General features: G+C 36.4%; 1 protein-coding gene across 10 annotated transcripts in view; it reads right to left on the bottom strand.

Annotated features, from left to right (window-relative positions):
• B3GALT1 (beta-1,3-galactosyltransferase 1) overlaps positions 1-19,548 on the bottom strand; it is a 185,264-nt gene that overhangs the window by 143,579 nt on the left and 22,137 nt on the right. Inside the window, exon 1 of one of the 10 annotated variants that reach the window (XM_085584352.1) lies at positions 1-19,548. This exon is cut by the window's left edge and continues 10,123 nt beyond it; it is cut by the window's right edge and continues 15,947 nt beyond it. The exons of the other annotated variants lie outside the window; for them this stretch is intronic. The gene's annotated coding sequence lies outside the window, so the exon portion shown is untranslated. 10 annotated transcript variants of the gene reach the window in all.

Below are 19,548 nucleotides of genomic sequence, written 5' to 3'. Positions count from 1 at the left end.
GGATTAATTTGGTACTTAATTAATTCTGAGATGGAGTTTACATGCACTGATCCTGTCAGGAAATTGTAGTCTGATTTGGTACCTACCATTTTTGGTTTCTCGTGTGAAGCATCTCTAAGCATGAAAATCCACCAAACTTTGATATTTCAAAGGAACATAAACATCTGGCTTTGGAATTGAGACTGGTCCAATGGTTAAAGCAAGACTCAGGATGTAAAAATAAAGACTTCAAATAATTTATTTTGAGAAGTAAAAGTATAGTAATTGCTAGTAAAAAGAAGCAGAGGAAGGCATGCATATAGTTAAAAAGACAGACTGTTATTTAACAGGTAAATGTTTTCAGACTTTGATCTTGTTTTACAGCTAGCACCATGGAGTTTTTCCATATGGGAAATACATTGCAGTTTGCAGTCTATTTTTTGGATAAAAGATGTGGAAAGTAGACTGGTAGTAAAGCTGCCAGTATTATTTCTGCCAGGTGAATCTTGAGACTGCAGGCTTTCTACAGTGATGTTTATTTGTTTTTCAGTCCACAGACAAAGCAAGGCTGTGCTAATAAAATAAGGTATAATTAACTAAAAATTAAGATGTATCAGGACACTCTGAAATACACATACTATAAATTTTAGATATTATTAGAAAATTACCACCTCACTAAAAAAACGCTCTATGAATTCTGAGCACGAGTTCTCATTTTACTGGCAGAGTTTTTTAGCATTCTCAGTACTTTTAAATATCAGGTTTATTGCAAAACATGTAGTCGCTAGGTTAATATAAGGGATTACAGTAATCAGTTATATTGAAATGCATATTAGTTTTCTAAGCAGCAGTTTATCACAAAGTACTTCTAGAAAATATAATTTAAATAAGTAACTTACATCAAAAAGAAATTCAGGCTAAATCCATTTTTGTCTTTTAGATTTTCTACAATTATTTCCATGAAGAAAATCTCAGATCCCTACAACCCAATATAAGACAGTATTTATCAATTAGATCTCCGTGTACATTATCTAATACTTGAGTGTAAGCAAAAAAAAGTAGCGTTTTATGTCCTATATTTCTCTATATTTCTCCCAAGAATAATGGCATGGACAATTATTTCAGACTTTAGACTGGTCAGTATAAAGTTAGTTGGAACTATTATTAACTCTTCTCCCTGAGGTTATCCTTCCCTCTGTGGCCTCATTGAACTGTTCTTTTCCAAAACATTCCAACTTATTTCTTAATAATACTCTTTTGTATTTATTAAGTGAAATCATGGCACACTTGTGACAGTAACAATTTTCTTCAGAAAACCAAGTTAAAATCAGACATCTGGGCAACTACCAAGATTTTTGTTTCATTGGTAATGTTGAAATCTGTGCATCTGAATTCTCCAACCAGTTTTCATTTTTCAAGCAACTAAATTCATACCACGCCACATAACTTACCACCTGGCTTCCTTGCTGCAGAACTAGCAAGTTTTCAGTTAGCAACCATCTTGTACCTTGCTAGCATATATGGTGCTGTATTATGTCTGGATAGCCAGTGCTGTCTCAGTTAAGAAACAGGAAAAAAGTCTTCACAGCTACTACATCCATCAGTTGTTTTTTTTTTTTAATTGATTTCAAATTGTTCTCTTTTAATTAAGTAAATTTGCAGCCTAACATGAATATGGATTGTTATCTCATGTTAACTGCATTGCTCTACTTTTTATACAGCATTTGATAAAATCTCTGTGTATTGTAGGGTTGCTCTTCTTCCTCAAGCCAATCTGCCAGTCAGTTCTAACTTTCCACTGTTATCCTCAATAGCTTTATGTGCTAGTGTAAAGGAAATGAAAGAAATGCTGTTCATCATCAGAGTCTGGAGAAATTGCTACATGGTTAGGAACTAATATTTTTAGGCTCTCTTTTAGAGCAAATGAATGACACAAAAGTTGTTGTCAACAGTGTCAAGGCAAGCCCTAAAGCAATCCCCAGGAAAGCCTCTGAAGAGAGACAGTGAGTTTGGGTCATGTGCAGCATTTGAGATGACAGAGAATCAGTCTCACATGAAATCAACATAATTACAGGGCTGAATTTCTTAACAGCCCAAACTCAGCTACTAGTCTGAAAGTCTAGAGTAGATGTAAAGATTACTAAGGTATTTTTGGAGTCTAAGAGGTATTATTGGTATTAATGGTAGATGTAGCCATTGGATGGGGCTGACAACTTTCAACTGTAAACAGAGAAAGCTAGAATTACCTTTCCTTCTGGTAAAGGCTGGTCAATGACAGCTTGAGGCTTCTGACATTCTGTCTAATGCTATTTCCTTTCTAAAAGTAACTTTTCCTAAAAATAATTTATTTTAGAGTGTGGCATCTAAATAGGAAGAAAGCATACTTGCTTCACCTCTTCTGGTATTACACAAGTGTAGCATTTGGCTTACGTTAAAAGAAAATGTGAAACTTGAATCAATACCTTCTCCTGTTACTAATTCTTAAGTATTTTTGTTGCTTACTGTGAGACATGGGAGGAGTTTGAAAATGAAATGTTGCTTATAATGAAGGGCTGTTTGATGCTAAATGCTGTCATATTGTTGCAGTATCAGTCATAGTAATATTTTAATATGTGATTAACTCAACTAGGTAAATGAGGAATGTAATTAAAATGCTGTTCTCAACATGTAAAATAATTTAAGAGAATAGCTTGGTGATGGATCAGTTCACATACTTCACAGGAAACATGAACAAAACCAGCATTACTGTCTCCCACTTGAACAGTAAGTCAGCTGATTTCAACACGAAACCCTCCAGAATTCTTTGAAGTACAATACTGCTTTCTTTTGGGGGCATTGTAGGTTAATAGCATACTTAAACCAAGCTAAAATAAGACAATGTTTCAATCAATTCAAATGACATAGAGCTGAAATTCTCAACTCAGTGTCTACTGAGACCTCCTTTTCCAGCTTGAGAGTTCATATCTCTCCAGTCAAGCAAAGAAATCCACGTTCCTTGGAAATGTGGAAAGTGTGTAATCACCCTAATGCCCTGACACTTGCTTGCCACTCCATTGAGCATTATGACTCTTTGGACTCATTTCCTTTGAGACATGATGGGAGTTTCTTTTTTTATTTCCCCTAGTTAGCCAATTAGACTTTAGTCTACCTCTGCGGCCCTTTCCTGGACCCACTGCAGAGCCTCCACGTCCCTCTGCTCTGAGGAGCCCAGAGCTGGACACGGCACTTCAGCTCAGCAGGGCCGAGCAGAGGGGCAGGATGGGCTCTCTCCCTGCTGGCAGGGCTCTCCCTGGTGCCCCGGGACACACTGACCTCCTGGCCACGAGGGCCCGGCTCACGGCAGCTTTTGTCCTCCTCAGAGCTGCTCTCCAGCAGTCAGCCCCCAGCCCCTGCTGATGCACGGGGTTATTCCTCCCCAGTGCAGGACCCTGTTGCAACTTGTAACCACAGAACTTAAGCTCTGCTTTAATAATTATAGAATAGCATCTTATCTTTTTGTGGTGTAAGTACCCATATCTCAGCCAAAACTACTCAAATACGGGATATTATTTTTCTGTTGTTGACCTGAAAAGATCTAAAGTATTTTCTGGTAAGATCTTGAAGGATGAAAACAAAGAAAAAGAAGACTAAAAAAAAAAATAATAAAAAAAAATATTAAGGAGTCAAAATAGCAAATATTATTACCTATTGATATGAAGTCCATACTTTCACTGGACTCTTACGAGATGATACCTAGTAAAGAAGAATTACTAGAAATATAAGGAATAACTAACACAAATGACCAAAGAATAAAGATATAAAGAACTCCCCAACGAAGCACTCTAGGTAACTTTATTGTAAATCACATTTTCAGAGCTCCAAATAGTTGCCAGCACTTTCTGCCTCTAATTCAGCACAGAAAAAGTCATCAATTGTTCAGTTGACGTCCCTGACAAGACAGTTAACTGATTACATATGCCATCTTGCCTCAAGTCTCCTACTAGGAAACTACAAGAGAAGTAACAATCTCTTTGTCATACCCTGTTTTTTGTGTGTGTATGAATCATAGCACAAATCTGAATACCACCAGCTGGTGCAAACGTATGGACAATGGCAGGGAGCACTACATTGTTCAGGTTGAGGATTTAGAAGAAAGATTGATGCTGCTTTCATTTTTTCTTTGTCCCTGTTTTTCTGATATTTCACACAACTATGTCAATGCTTTTACAAAACTAATTCCAAGATGTTCAGGAACTCCATTAATGACTTATTTCAGTATCTTAAAAGGAGCACAAATGTTGACAATATATTGAATATTAAAATTCCTCAAGCATTTCCTTATTTATGTTATTTAAATAGCTATTTTACAAGTTCTGTGTTGTATTCTGACCCTATCTCTTGAGAGCATATTTACCTAAGTAAGTTTATTCAGCTTGCCAACTATTTTAAAATTGACTAATTTCATGAACTCTTCATTAATCTGTATAACAATTTTCTCCTTGTATTTCTATCTCCCCTGCAATCCATTTATAAGAGCTTTTATCCCTATACTGCCAACTGGGAAAACCTTTAATGAGTTGAGAGCTGTAGTAAGAGATTTCTTGTTTGGTATCAATGCCTGCTGGAAAGTTCTTTGTTTGATGAGTACAAGGACAGACCTAAAGAACAGCAAACTGAATATATGGCACTAAAATTTCAGGGTTTGCAATTGAATTTTACAAAATCCAGTACCACTTCTTATGCTTGAATGATGCTTCAGCTTTTGCTCTGAGAAATTTGGAGTTCAAAGAGAGGATTTTAAACAATAAAGACTGGACATATATTCTCCAAATACTCCTAAGTAGGACACTGTAACTTGGTGATCTTCAAGAGTTACCACTGGGTTTCCTGGTGGTCTGTAGTCTACTTTAGCCCAGTACTGCAGCACCACAAAATCAAACTGAAGTGAGTTGATTTGAGAGGAGCTACCTGAATAAGGGAATTCAGCATTTTTTCTTAATAAGTCCAGTGATTTGTTCTGCACGACCTTTGCCTTTTGTTACTTACTTTTTCTTTCATATGCCTTTCTTCATCACCCAGTTTTCTGCATCCTGAAATAACAGTCTAAATGCATTGCAGTTAAAAAATTATATGAAAAACAACTACCTAAGGAGGGCATTTCTCTTTGCTTTTTATTTTTATGGGAAATAACTTTTTTGCAGCAGAATAATCTTGATTTTCTTGTAGTCTCTACCTCTTCATGGAGGAATTTAATAGCTCAAACTCCAGCAGAGTCAAAACCATCTGATGGCACCAGTTTTACATCTGAATTCTTATCAGTCATCCTAAAAGTGATCCTCCAATTATAGAGAATAAACTATTAGTACTAATGAAATACTAATTAAAATCACTTCTGTTACACTTGAAGACAGAGGTAACACCCCTGTGGATGGCAAAGAAAATGCCAGCGAGTCAATGCAATTTTGTAGTCCCTATTTTAACTATTATCTTATCAGAGAAAAGTCATTTTAACGCCTGTTACATATCACAAATGAGGGTTGGGGGTTTTTTAGGCATAATTTTATTCTTTAATATGAAAATTTATTATGATAACAAACCTGCTATATACAGTTTATTTGCAGTGAAATCTTCATAGCAGAATGGGCAAATAACAATGAACTTTGTTATTTCTTTTATGAAAAAATACATTTGTTGAACAATTTTTGCCATGGATGTGCAATAATAAAAACTTATGGATAGATACACCATATAAATTCCTCAGGACTCTAAATGAAAATCAAAACTGTTATAGGAAAATAACATTTTGAAAAACTACCTTTTCCCCCTCTCTTTTTGGAGCACTGACTATTCACAAGCAGAAAAACGGCATTTTCAGTAATTAAACTAGAATATATATTGTGTCTAGTATGATCTACTCTATACACTAAAAAAAATCAATAATATTAAGGAGCACCATAAATCTCATTATTGATTATTTTATATTTCTTTAATAGCTCTATAAAATGCACAGTGCAGTTTTTTCTTGAAATCACATTCAGCATACTTTGGTCATAGGATTCCCTCTTCATTTTATCTGAGACACGTGTTCAGTATTTCACCTATAATTTAGTAGTTATAAATAGAGGCAAACAGGGACGCCTAGAGATTTAACCTCAATGCTATTAGAATACATTCTTATTAGTGAATGGTAGCAGTTGTGCTCTTTCTAGAGGTATGAGCCTGCACGTTTTATGCCTGACCTAATTTAGTAGTATTCCATGAAATTAATCTTAAAAAGAATAAACCACTTTTTGCAAATTTCCTGCTAATGTTAGAAATCTCAAGAGTTCTCATTAACAGAAAACTACATTCATGTGATCAAGAAAGCTTTTGTCATCCTGCAGATGAAATAAGCCTGTGTGGAGTCATGAACTAAATTGAAACAATTTGAAAAAGCAGCTAAAACAAAAAGAGGTTTTCTTCTGATGATCTTACTAAAAGGAAAATATCACTATGAAAACCGATTCTTCATGTGAATGGATAGTTTCTATGAACAAAAAGCAGCTAACAAGGAAGTCCAGACCAAGGAAGTTCAGTGCTTGCTTCAGGCACGGAATATGTCCATTGTCCCTGAAGCAGAATTTGTCCCCTTGCTGCATGGTCTTTGCTTGAGACACAGGCAAATAGCTCTTACAGCAGGCACTTGAACGCTCCCAGATGCAACAAAGTCCTCTTAATTTATACACAAATTGAAGCCTACATGTTTTTCTATTATTAAAAGTAGGTTGGCATATCATGAGATGTTGTAGAGTCCAGTTGGCTTCTTGAAGTGTTCAGAAGTTAACTACTATTAGTAATATATAATGTACAAATGTATATAATTGTATATATTTTATGTATATATCTTTGAAAATATGTGATTTTTAATGTATACACATTGTTTATCTATAAAAAAGGGATGAGACAGACTTCTGCACAAGGATAGCTCATTCTCCAAATTTATGGTTGGCAGAGAAAGTTGTAACTGTGTCTCCTTGATCAAAGCCATTGAGAAAAGTCATTAAAGTTGTTAACTGCTGGTGACGTCTGCTACCCACACATTTCGAGTCAAAAGAAGGGCAGAGAGGGAGAGGAGATGGTTTTGTGGCTTGTTGGTTTTAATTTTGTGTTATTTCAAGAAAGTAAACCTTTCCAACTATATCACAAGCTATCCTTGATAGCAGTTTTAAGTAGTTTTAAATCGTATATCAAAACTCAAACTGCCATCTTCTCAAAAAAGTCATGGTTTTCTATAATGAAGAAACAGCAATCAATTCACTTCCAATCACCTTATTTGCAAAAGGAATATGCTAATTATTGTTATGAACACTTGGTGGAAAATATGTCCAATACATTCTGAATCAGCAGTAGCCTTCCCAGCAGGCTTTGCACCAATTTATTCTCCCATAAGTTAAGCATTCCTTCAGTATGTGTATTTTAGTAATGTGTTAAACCTGTGCTTTTTCCAGACAGCTGCATATTGGCACAGCCATTAAAGTCTTTTATTTTTCCAGGTCATTCCATGCATTTACTCTTCTATGAGACTCAAGACAAATCCTGTGGTAACTTTTAAGGAAAAACATCTGTAGTCTGCATTTAAAAAGGACTGCACAGTTAAACATCATATTTGATTAATCTTAATACTTCCAAAACTTGAAGCACTCTGGCATGCCCATTGTATTTATCATCCCTGTTTAAATTATGAATTTGTAAATATTTAATTATTGCTTATGATTATTTCTAATAATAAAAAGCACCCCAGGGCTACAGGGAACACTAGCAATGGTTTGGGAGCTGGGGCTCCTCCCTGGCTCTAAGCTCACCTAAGGTCCTTGCTCAGTCAGGACATGAAGTTCTGCTTGCTCCTAAACACAAAACAATGGCCTGTCTACTTCACACAAAATATGAAGCTGCTCTAAGAGATGGTCACCTAGTAAAAGGTTAGAAGAAAAAAATCAAAAATAATTATGTTGGTTGCAAAAGATACTACTCACATCAAGAGAACTACAACTGCTTTATAAAGGCAGTCTGTGTTTCTGAGTGATAATCAGAAATACTAGGAGAAGTCAAGGTAAATGGCTACTTAATGTTAAGTACAGCAAAATTAGAATCTGTGCATTGAAGAAATTTATTCTTAGGTAATATCAGCTAGTCTAGTCTATAAACAATAATGTAGCCAATTTACATTAATCTAACAAGGATGTCACTAAGTACAACTTTTTATCCCTGAGGACAGGGAATAGTATCTGTGTGTGTCTTGTAATGCCAGAAAATACCAATAATAGAATTAAGGTGACTTAATGAATTTTTGGTGCTATCTGTATGTTTGTAAGGTCTTCACTTTCACATTCAGTGTGTCACCTAAGACTAACAGGTTGGCACAAAGGAGTTAAATTTTTTTGAGACAAGATTTCAGCTATTCAGATTTGCAAGTTTCCCAGTGTTTATTCTTAGGTGTTGCTTCCTGGCGTAATTCCCCTTCCTGTTTATGTAGAACAGGACTTTTTTTTTTTTTTTTTTCCTTCAGAATGGGGCTTTTTCCTTTTAGCATGTTCTGAAGCTTATTTCAATGATGAGTGAGTAAGCTCCTCCTTTCAGATGAATTAAATACATTATTTAGACAATACTCCAGAAGTCACTTGCTGAGCATCTCTGTAAATAAGAATCGTGTGAGCATTGTGTGAGCCTCATTTGGTATGGGTACCAAGAGCAGAGGAAGAAAATTGATAAAGATCAGGCCAGCTCAGGTCCAGCAAAGTGATACCAGCTTTGGAGTCCTCCAGAACATGGCTTCTGGACAAGCCAAACATGACAGAATGTGCTAGTGAGCTGAACTGAAGCCAGTTTTGGCTTCCTGCTGTGCCCTGCTGCCACGGTTGTGGTTCCAAAGTGTCCCTCTGGGTCAGGCAGACCCAGCTGCAGCCTGAACTGGCTCCATGTGTTTGCATCGTGTCCATCCTGGGAGACACACACAGATGGCACACCAAGCTTCAGCAGTGCAGCTAAAGTCTTCCTCAGCCTGGGGAAGAGAGCTTCTTCCAGTCTGTTTTTGTTACAGTTAATGGAGTCTTGACTTGATTTTAATGCTTCAGAATTTTGTATTTACCCTTACTGGAAACTCTATAAATATTCAATGTTGAACAAACTTGAATGTGCAAACCCTGACAGTTCCAAAAGGAGGTCAGTAGTGCACAACAAACATCAAGAACTTTTCCCAAAAAGTTTCCATAAAAGTAAATTTAATAATACAGACATTTGTGACTTTCTTTGACAAACAGATTTATCTTTGAAAATAATACTGTACTACTTATTGTCTCTGTGCTACTGAGAAGCACTTTAGACAAGCGTTCTCTACTATTTTTCTTTCTTTAGATTGACATGGGCTTTACAGAAACATTTCTTTTATCAGACTGATATGAAACTCTGAAATGCTCTATGATTTGCTTATACAACATTTAAGTTCCTAGTGAATATTCATGTTTTAGCTTTGAAAATTTTATTTTTTTGTTTGCCTGCATTAGAAAGATTTGATATTTGTTTTATGTATGAAAAATACTTGGCTACATCACCTTCATACCTGTGTTTCTTAAAAATAGGCTTGCAGTCTCTGTGTTTTGGTTTATTTTGAGAGACAAGATGTTTGATCTTTAAATGGGGGTTGACCGCAGGTTACTGAAAGCTCTGTAGGGGAACTGTGGAAAAAATATGTCCCACATGCTTTAAAAAAATTATCACATTCCATATGCCTAATTTGGATTCATATTCAATTTTCATCTTTTCACTTCTTCAATCTTCTTGCATTAAAGGTCTGATGATTTCATTCCTTATTCTTCCAACTTGTTTATTAAAATAATCTGATAACTCTACACTGCAGTGTCCAAAGATCAATATGCCAAGCCTCTGGAAGAAAAACTCATTGCCAGTTTATATAGAGCAAGGTTGAAACAATGGGTTTCATAGAATAAACCAGATCTTGCACACTTTCTCTCACAAGTGAGCTCAGTGTTTATGTAGATTGAATTTTACTGGTTCCAGATGCCTGCAAGCTGTCCTGATGAGCATTGTCAAGTCCAGATTTACAGGTCAAGGATTCTCCTAAGGATTCTCCTTAGGTCAGAGACATTATGTAAAGCTGAGAAGGAAATGAAACTAGACAGGAACCCTCTTACAAATTACCTTGGAACATCTGCAGAAATTGCTAACAGGCTGCTAAGCCATTGTCTCAGCACAGTTGCTTTGCCTTCTTCCTCAGCCATGGCCCCCACCTAGACCTTCACCAGACCACCACAGCAAATGGCAATGGTCCTGTGCACCACCTGCTTGAAATGTGATTGGACAGAATTAGCATGGAATTAAGAAAAAGAAATCTATTTCTTATAAGTTTCTTCAAAATATTTTCTCCCGCAAGGATCAATACTGTGTAGCCATGTAGAATATCTCAATAAATTGTGAGAGCTAATTTATAGCTTTAAAATATAAAAATATGCTTTTGTATTATTCCGGTTTTACATAATTGAGCACAGCCTGTTCTGGCAGAAAAGAACAGCTGTCTGAAGTAACTTCTTGTTACATCTCCAATGGCACATATTTTTCTATCTAGTTACAGATAATTATATGCAATTACAACATTTTAGTAATCTTTGTGAAACAGCTAATTTAGTTGTCTCTTTTTTTGTCTTTTTATTTTGTCTTTTAATTCTCTCCCTTCATATTCTGAAGAGTAATATGAAATGCAGAATGGATTAGAGAAGGATTTTGCAACAATTTTTAATAATCTTAAATGTGGACATCTACAAATCCCATCTTTATTGCTACAAATTTTGTCCAGGCATTAGAATACTGTATTGAGTACAGCTCTCCTGTACCTTGTAAAGAGTTTTCAAACTTTTCTGTTAGAAAAAAATCCAACCAAATGGAGTTAATGCATGGTTTAGCTAAATTGACTGTTCATTTAAAACTCCAAAGAGCCAAAGGTCCCCTCTAACTCTTCTCAGGACCTTCCCTTCTGAACTGCCAGTGGAGCAAGCCCTTGTCCCTGAATTGCTGCATGTGCTGTACTTCACCAAAAAGAGGCCAGTGCCAAGACTGCAAGGTGACTGCAGATTTTCTGCCTGTCATGCACTTCAGTCTGTGCCCAGGTACTAAAATCCTTCCACACTGCAAGTGTGTGTGGTCTTTTAACAAGCAGGCATAACAGAATATAAAAAAGATTGCTTCATACAAAGAAAAGAAATTAAATTATTTGTAAATTTTTATAATACCTTGATTAGAATAGCTAATTAATGCTTCTGGAGCATCTGAATTCTGCCCTTCTCAAACAAGGGAAATTAGAGAACTGTAAATCACTTTGAAAATCTTGGTGATTACTCAAATTACTTTAATTCCTATAAAGATTTCTTCTTGAAACACAGAATTTTTCCCCCCACAAAACCTGCAGCGAGTCCCATAAGGTAGGTACCCAGAATCATACAAAAATGAAATAGCTTTTCTTTTTCAGTGCTCAGCAACCAGAAAGAAAATCAAGGTTAAATGGAGATTCAAATATTGTAGGATTCTTATTATCAGGGCATTGCACTAAAGCCAACCAGTTTTGTAATTAATATTACATAACATTCTTGCAATTCCAAATAATGGGATGGGTATCATCTTTGAGTATTAATTTTGGTAAAGATTTGCTAATCTACAGACAAACACATACAGGTTAGTTTTCACTAAAGCTGGTAAAACAAAACTTCTGGACCCAGGCTATGGAATAGACAAAAAGACAGTTGTGGGATTTCTACAATTGTGTGTTTATATAGTGAGTGATAAAGAAAGTAGTAAATAAGGAAGCTTGTTTCAAGTTGGGGCTGTATGAACAATTTTGTACATCTCCAGCATTTTAAAGTCAATTGCAGTATAGAGACAAGAATAAATGTAGGGTTGTACAGCTGTTTCATCAGCTGACTGCCATTTGAAAAATGCAGATTTCTACTGTTTTTTCAGTACCTGGGAGAGTGTTTTCTTGCTAACAGTACACTTTTAAGTTTCATTGCCAAAAAACTTTAGTAGATTATCAGCCTTTGCTACAAGCACCACTCAAACCAACTTTTCACTTGTAGTTTAAATTACACAGCAAACACAATGGAAAACGAACAACATAGTCTTGTAACACACCCAAAAGGCCTCTTAGGTAGACTTCATATATCTTTTAAAGGCATAAAGAATGACTATCCTTGTATAACCAAGCATTTATAAGAAAACTTTCTGAAAGAAATCGTTTAGTAAAAAATGAAAAGATTGTACAAGTCACCTGTGAAGAATTCAAGAGTTTCTGTGTATGAAAGCATAATGCCTTATTTTTTATACAGTCATGTGTCATAAATTTAAGTGCTCAATATTGGACCAGCCAGGTGTCAAAAATGAGTACTGAACCTGCCAGAAGAGATGTTTTCTATTTCTTAAGCATCATCCTGGCCTGTGACAGAACTGTTTGGCTTTTTCACATATACTGATACTACTAGCAGAGATAAAATACTGCCTCTCTTTAAACAACTGTCTTTAGACCAAATCTGTGAACTTCAAGTGAGTTCAGTATGATAAATATTTTGATTTCTAAAATGATAAATGAAATAATCTAAACACTTAGTACTATTAAGTTATTTTTTGAGATTAAACTTCTGACAAAGGGTTTGCTTTATAATTTAAGCCTAATGTAAGCACAGTGTGCAGTAGGTTTTTCTCTTTTCTCAATGGTACTTGACCTTTACTTCACGGAATGGGTAGCTTAATCTATTAGGCACTGTATGCTGTTTCCTATGGGAATTTGAGTTCTCAGTCAGATTTGATTGCTTTCCATTATGGTTTAAGGTGTTAGAAGACTTAACAAGACTGTTCTACTGTCAGAACACTGAACTAAAAAGAGCTCATGAGTGACTGGTCACTCTTTAGCAGTCTGCTGTATGATGTAGCATTTCCTACAATCTGTGAATGATGTCATCAATTTGCATCACAAATTTGAATCACATTCCAGTTATTTTTTAATTCTGTTGTGTTTCTCCCTGCTGGCCAGCCTGTCCTGATCCCAGCATGAAACTCTCATGAAAAGGTTAGCATTGCTAGGTGAGTCATCTGGCATTATGCAGAGAAAAATTTAATTGATCAATCATCCAGGTCAAAGGGAGTCTTTTTCATGATTTTAATAGACCTCAGTAAGGTTGGTAATTGAGAACAGGTTGCCTCAAGATTGTCCTCTGTAGTGAACTTGTTAAAATCTTGAAAGGATGAACTTCTCAAATCTCCTTTGACATCTATCCAGTTTTTTAATTAATTCATTTAGAATGTGCCTGCATAATTTGGTCATTTGTTGTCACTGAGTCATTGTGATTTCCCTCCTCCTCTGCTTTATCATGAAAATAATAACATAACCTCCAAAGTCATCCATCTCTGTGTTTTTTGTAGCCTTGCAATGAGTAGGCAGTTTTGCTGCTTTCATTGCAAAAAGCTACATAGTGATCAGGAAGACTTTGGAAACTCTTCTGAGCTCCAAGTTCAGAAAATGTGTCTTAAACCCTGCATGTTATATTTGAACTGAACATAAATCAGTGAATAATAAAGGAAAACACTACTACTAGGATACTCAAGTTTGCCATGGTTGTTGTTCCTTCTTTCATGACCTCAGTGCTCACTTAAGGTGAATGTTAATTTGTTAATAAGAGTTATGTTAATATGAAAGAAGCATTATACTGACTGTAACAAAATTAAAATTACAAGTTAGAAGAGCATTTTTCTATACATCTTGACAGATATTTTAAAACAATAGGAGAGGACTACTACTGATTTGTCTGAATAAAAAGATTTCCATCACCATTACAAAATCTTCTCATCTTCCATTATGATGCTTTCCACAGTGAGCTGGCAAGATAAAGGTATAATTATGCAAACATGAATAACTGTACAGTTCTCTTTAAATAGTAAGTTATCTTCATAACAAAAAGGATTCAAAATCTGTTTCCAAAAGTATATCACTCCTGGGGAAGGTTATATTTCCCTAATTACTCTCAACAGCTCCATCTCAGGATTCTCAGCACATAAAATAGTTTTCATTTGGAGAATACCTATGAAAAGCCAGCTGCAACTCTACAAATGCTGCATATTATCAGATCATATAAATTTAGCTCTTAAAGTCCTGATGCCTAAAGAAATAAATGGGTTCTATGTCTTCAAAATCTCAGACAAGGATTTAGTGATCATCATTTGTTTTAATACACTGTTGTGAGATCTTTATGTTCTGTACACTTCAGTGATTTCTTAGGAGTTTCACACAGTACTGATGCAAATAGTCCAGCCCTGGAATGAGAAGGGAAAGGCACAAGTGCCCCAGCACAGATCCTGCTCATGACTGGCAGTAATGGAGCAGCGACAGCACAACTCAGACTCGGGGTGACTCAGAGGTCCATGGTGCACACAAGGGATGCTTGGGGCCCCACTGCTCTCTTCAGCAGTGCCTCAGCCTGTGCTCAGCTTCTGATTTATTGAATTGTAGTTATTTATTCTGCCCAACAAAATCATAAATTGTGTTTTTGTCTTGTGCTGCAAATAAAGCCACTGAAAGATCTGGGTAGCCATTTCAAATTATTTCTCTGACAAATGTGCTACAGGCTCCATCCTTTGCAGATATTACTATATTCTTGCTAAAGAAACAAAACATAAAAAAGGACAGAATATATCTGCATCTGTTCTAGCTAACAAAGCTACTACATCTAGTGTTAGGATCATAAGCAGTGATTAGCAAGAGTATGCAAGTATAAAACATTCATATTGTGAAAGTCAGCCATATTTCTTACATGCCTGCAGGGCTCACTTTGGTTCACTTGAAATGCTGATCATGAAATAGACACTAAAAAGTTCAAGTTATTGATTATATTGGTACAACAGGAAAGTTAAAAACTTAAATATACACTTCAGGGGTGTATATTTGAATAAGTGACACTGCCAACTCAGCTTGCAAATCTTGACTTTTGTCCTTTTCAAAAAGAACCTGCTTTTACAGGCTACCTGCCCAGTTCTAGATTTTCTCCTTGGTCTCACTCCCATCTTCTCAGCAAGAGAATTGCACAGATCTTGCCTGCAAAGTATGGCAGTCTGCTTAGGAAACCCACCCCAACACCTCAAAGTTTCATTCTTAACCTCCTTGCTGAGTTATTAATTCTATTCTCTAGGCACTTGTTTTTCCTCAGGCTTTTAATGATCTCTTGCCACCCTCTCCTGTTTCTCTCTCTTCTTCCTTCAGAGTATGTGTGTGTACACACACACACACACATTTCCTGGAGCTGTCACCCTCCTGGGCATTCCCACCCTCCATCCCTCTGGTGTCAGCTTGATGTACCAGGATCCTCATTCCATCTTTATTGCTTTCTGTTTATACTTACGAAGGGAAGATGCTCTGGTTCTCTATTAAGAATTAAACACTTATTAAAGAGAAGTTGAAAATAATTTATTTTCTTTTTTACTTTTATTTCCATGTGTATTGATTTGCATTGTGCAGAATTCAGCTGACAATGGGACATAACTCAGAATGAACTAATTTCCAGCAGTCAATTTATATTTGATAATGTTCCCATTATTTCCATTAATCTATTCCCTATTTCAAAAGATTAGAAGGCTGGATATACATTGTCTTTTTTACCAAAACTCATGAGAGGCTCACAAAAGTCAGTAATAATAAACAAGCAGAAGGAGAGAGAGCACAGCAAACAATGAAAACTGAAAACGAACCCACAGATGAGGGTTGAGTGCCAAGTGAGTACACTAGAAAATCACTGAGCTTTCTTTCCTTTTGTTTCACAGCGCAAAAGGTTACTTGTTACAGTATGATGTGCAATTTTTATTTTTTTTTTATGACTAGATTTCTTCCTTAGCATGTTCTACTTTTTACTCGGGTATTCTATTCAAATTCTGCTTGACAAAGGCACAACAGGGATGTCTTGACAAAATCCTAGATTAGTGCAAAACCTGAGTATGTACTAAATATATGTGGTTGGAGTAGTGCCCATAAAATGAATGGCTAGAAAGTTATTTTTAAATGTACATATTAAATACACTCTCCTATTTCTAAAACCCCTGCTTTCATTGTACTATTTGAGGTACACAGAGCACTTGGAACCAATCAGTCCATTGAAGCTCATTCTTTCACATGTATTATTAATAAGAAAAGGATTCTTACAGTAGATTAAAGGCACAGTAAGAACTTTTACTATCTCTCTGCATTCTCTGTATGCTCATTGATGCTTTCAGGTAGAAAAAAAGGTAGACTGAATTAAAATTCTGCCATGTTTCACTCTTCAGATTACAACTGGAATTAAAAGATGTAGAAATGTTTCCTTTATGTGAATCAGGTGGTACATTTAGTAAGAGTAGAGTAAGAAGAGTGCCATTTTTATGTAATTAATACAGAGAGTTGGGTTGTTACATACACAAGAGGTTATGGCATTTTACTGCAGATCTGGGGTAGTACTAGAGAGGTTTGAATGGTACCATGCTGCTTTAGCCGGACAATTCAAAGCTGAAAAGGAGCATCAAAACTTCATGTCTTTTTTTAGAAATTAATGCCAAGAAATCCATGAGCTTCTTCCATGCCTCCTCTGAGAGGAATATCCTTGGGGTGTGCATAACACGATTAGTTGTCTTCCCTACTCATTGTAAGACAGCCTTTTACCTGGGATCAGTGACCTGTAGTAAATTAATGGTGGATGGGATGATTCTGGAAGAGCATAAAAGTAAACCAAGAATAAACTCTAGAATACTTATACAAGTCTTCAAGATTTTAATGTAGAACCTTCCTTGGCAAAATGTCTGTGAATACAGTCAAGAAAAAGATATTTAATTACTAGAATACCTTATGAGCAAACTAAGCTGGCTGCATTATTTAGGTATTTAAATGTTGGTTTAGACAATGGAAGCCTATATTTTCCCCCTTTACCTTCTTTGCCCAGGATATATATGTGCATACTTAGCATAGATTCAAGAATAAAAAAGTCAGGTTTATATCAGGAAAAAATGGTAAAGACAGGTGTGAATGACAAGACCAATTGCCCAGGGGGAAAGTAGTAACTTTTTCTGTAGCTGATGATGACTTGGATACGAAACATCCTCTGTCTGACCTTATCTGCTAACTGCAAATCATTCCCACTGCAAACAAGGATTTGTCCTGTCAGATTGTCAATACCATCTATCTCATTTTATTACAAATTACCCCTTTTTTCACTGCGCTGGCTTTGGTTGGGACTTTCTCACCTCAGTGTAAGAATGTAGCCGAATGCTTCTTCCCTGTCTCTGACACTAAACCTCAGCCTGGGGTGGGGGCTGATGAAAAAAACAACATAATAGATGCTGACTGTCTCCCTTCCCTACATAAATAATGGCAGGAAAGTTGTTCTGGCAGTGCTTTTGGCATTAGATTATCTAACGGTGGAAGGGTCCTGATTTTTCTTCTTACTGTTAACATGCAAGTCATTCCTTTTACATGGAAATTGGAATAAAGCAAATGCAGTATCAGGAGGGAGTGCGTGCAATACAGCTTTCCTCATTTCTGTGCACCAATATTACCATTTGGGGAAGAATAAAGTGTAAGTATTTTTCTTGAAGGCATTACATGATTTATTTCTTGATCGGGATGACAAGGCAAAACAAACTAGTTTCACTTTTCCCATAGGCTTTCAAACCAGAAAACTGTCTGTCTTCCTGGTAGATTTTCCATTTTCTAATGTAGGCAAATAATTTTGTAGAAAGCTAGAGAATGAAGGAATCCTTATTCTCAGAAGCTACCTAGAACAGAGCTTCAGCTTGGTGTCCTGAATTTACGCAAACGCACCAACAGTGTTACAGGATGATGTTTCCAGAGGTACTGGAACATCATTTGTTCCCACCAGTGAGTTCTTTTGTCCCAGCAATTCGCTACCACAGTGCAAAGACTCTCAGTGCCAGCCGTGGCTTTGGAAGGGAGTGCATTTGGCGATGCGTTCAGCAGGCAAACGAACGGGCCTGCAGAGCACAGGAGCCCGTGCTGCCCTGCAGGGCAGGGCTGCGCTCAGCCAGGCTGCAGTGCTGCATCCCGGAGCAAGGCACAGCTGCACAGCTCCTACTGCCCACCGCTGCATCGCTCACCCACTGAGGATGGCTTCTGAGTGGGGTCACAACAAACGCTGGACTCTACTCCCAGTGACTGTGAGACCTGACTCAGGAGAGAAAAAACTCCTACTGCCAGACAAGCAAAACAACTGGGAAAATGTTGTCTTGACTTTCAGGTTCTTTCTTATTCTGTATTTTCCCTTACTGAAAAACCCCAAATAGCCTGTTCCATACACTGGGCAGAATTTATAGGAGCTATTGCTTTGTAAATGCTTCTTAGAAATGTAAGCTTCAATATATTTCTAGTTATTGAGTAAGATGCTACAAAATGTATCAGTATATAATGTCCTTCTTGATGTTCTGGTGTAAACCAGGAAAATGTAACTGTCAGAAATAACATGAATATAATTCCAATCCTTTTAATTTAGTGAATTGGCTCAAATTTGATACATAGATCTGAGATTACTTGTGGGTCTTATCTGATGATGGTTTCTTTGAATTTCATCTTCACTTGGAGATATTTTATTTCTTGTTTTTGCTGAAGTACATTTGTCCATATGACTTATCTTCAAGATATGGAGATGATAATTCTTTCCCATTGTAAATAAGCCCCATAACTTTTTAAAGTTGTAGGACTACTAGTATTATTCCCATCTAGAAATGTATGAGCATGCAAACAGCTCAGTTTAAAACAAACCAAACAACCCCCCCAAATTCAAGCACTTTTTTAATTAGCCTAATCATGAACAAAATACAATTTTCCCTTCCTATATTACATACCCTTTTTTTTGAGCTAAAATATGTCTTGGTGAACATCAGCTGTCTAAGAAGTCAATTTGTTAGAATTCCATATGGATATTTTTCTATTTTTGTAAGACTTTGATTACATTCCATCCAGATTAATCTTAAAAGTGTGGTGGTTGATTACAGAGATGGGTTGAACCAACAGGTTCTGAATGGGTATTTCCTCAGAGATCTGCACAAGCTTCTCTGAAGAGGACCATGGGATTAGGAAATAACACAATTCCCTGTACACTCAATTCAGAGAAAACGGACAATTGACCATATTGTGTCTATCAATGAATATCTCAAAATCTTTTTAAGGATATTTATATGATAAAGTTGTTAGACACCACTGACTCCATGAAGGGCTGAAAGCTTCAGTTTGCACAAAGAGCCAGCTGTATGAACCTCTTTGAGGTGAAGAGCTCTAGAGGCCACTGGAAAAGATCAGAAAGGGGAATGCATCAAATGGTTAGTATCGTAAAAGTCAACAGCAGCCTATTTTGAAGCCAAAATGGTAATGCACTAGACTGTAGATGTCACTGGCAGCAATAGAAGGTGACACAGAGAATTCCAAGAGGTTTAATTTGATACAACCACAACACTAGGAAAGTTTAAATACAGCTTTGATATACAAAGGAAAGTGGGAAAGGCATTTGTACAATCTGGCAGCTTATGCAG

Source organism: Lonchura striata, chromosome 7 (assembly GCF_050655825.1).
Source record: "Lonchura striata isolate lonStrDom1 chromosome 7, ASM5065582v1, whole genome shotgun sequence".
NCBI classification, from domain to species: domain Eukaryota; kingdom Metazoa; phylum Chordata; class Aves; order Passeriformes; family Estrildidae; genus Lonchura; species Lonchura striata.
The sequence above is the reverse complement of the archived record's forward strand: the minus strand, read 5'-3'. Positions and strand labels throughout refer to the sequence as shown.